We start from the raw sequence: 1,723 nt of genomic DNA on the forward strand, positions 1-1,723 counted from the left end.
TGTGTCTATATATCGTACTCACAATTGCTAAATGCCATTCAAAGACTCTCTTCTTCATAGCTGTCCAATTTGCATGAGACCTGGTTAACAAGCGTCAACTTCTAGTACCATACAAAATAGTACAATTGTGTGAGTGAGAGTAAACGAAGTACTGTTTCCGTACTGTACCTTTGTTGTATCAATAAGTAAATTTGGTTCGCATCGTGTGTGGTGGTGGTGGTGGTGATGATGGTAGGGGAAAAGTTAACGTTCGCTTCGAGCTAACTGTAGATTAGGTAGTTGGTGGATCCGTAGCTCGTGTTTATGATTCTTCCTTTACCAGTTGGTCTCTTGTTGGTCGATTTGAGCTCTCTCTGATCATACTATTGATTCATTTATGATATACTACATTGTAAATTGCAAGCGATGAGGGAAATAGTGAAAATTGACCATTGTTAAAGGAGACTGCTTCAAGAACGACTAAGCTGTATGGTGATCCTTGAAGCATATCTGACTGTGGTATTTCTTTAAGTACAAGAAAGTAAGGAAAAAATAGAGATTAGAATTTTTGAATTTTTCTATTTTGAATGTGATTGATAGGTGGATAATTTACCTGTATCACATTGCCTCCAACATTGTAATTTGTACCTTACATTTTCTTAACAAGTGATAAGTTGACTGGAGAAAAATACACGTTACAAATTTACACCATTATTCTGTGGTTGGCAACTTTTAATCAAACTTCAACTTATTTATTTACTAGTGATGTAAGAAAATAGACGAACAAAGAAACTTAGTAGGCAGTCACAGCCTGGAGGGGTAGATGTTTCTTATTTTCCTTACTTTGAAACAAGTTGATACAATCATCTTACTTGATTAGATAATTTACCAGAATTTTGAGACAGTAACACGATACATTATCATCAACCTAACCATAATGCATAGACAAGATAATTTGGACGCCCATTAGTTTTAATGATATCGTCTCACAAAAATAAACCTCGAATCCTGAACCTCATATCTATATAGTACATATAGTAATAACTATAACATTCACAGTCTCTTCCAGATAGCGACCTTTGATGCGCAAAAAAACCCAAAATAATTAAATAATACGTCCATATTTTGCTCCTTTTGTGTACTAAGGAGAAAATCCTGCCATGACAGCCTTCACTTTGTCGATTTCAAACTGTAGAAGGATTTTGAATGGGCAAACCTGTAGGAGACACGAAGACTCGGATAAGTAGCACAAACGACCGATAAAACTTTGTTAATCACTAAATATATTTTTCAAGGGAAATACGTTTCAAAAATAACTTTTTGAATGATTTATTTTTGGGAGGAATAGATTTGGAAGAACTCTTCTAGGTAGGAATGATCTAACTTAGGTTGAGAAGAACTGTTATGTGATGCTTGTAATTTTACATGTTTATACGTTGCTTGGTTGAATATATTCTTGTTGTACTTTAGTTCATTGAAAACAAAATCATCATGGTGTAGTCCTCTGATATGAAACTTAATCAGTGCCAGAATAATTCCACCAGTTTACACCATATGCACTTGGTGACAGCAAAAGTTGATGTCATATGACCTTGCCATTTTACAGGAAAAGCTGAAATGTTGATTTTAATTATACACTGAAAAGGTGTCATATGTACTTGCCATTTTACAGTATAAACTGAAATGGTATAAAATGCACTTTTTATTTTACAGCAACAACTGAAAAGATGCCCGGTAATATGCG

The sequence above is a fragment of the Lottia gigantea genome (genome assembly GCF_000327385.1).
Source record: "Lottia gigantea unplaced genomic scaffold LOTGIsca_8, whole genome shotgun sequence".
NCBI lineage: Eukaryota > Metazoa > Mollusca > Gastropoda > Lottiidae > Lottia > Lottia gigantea.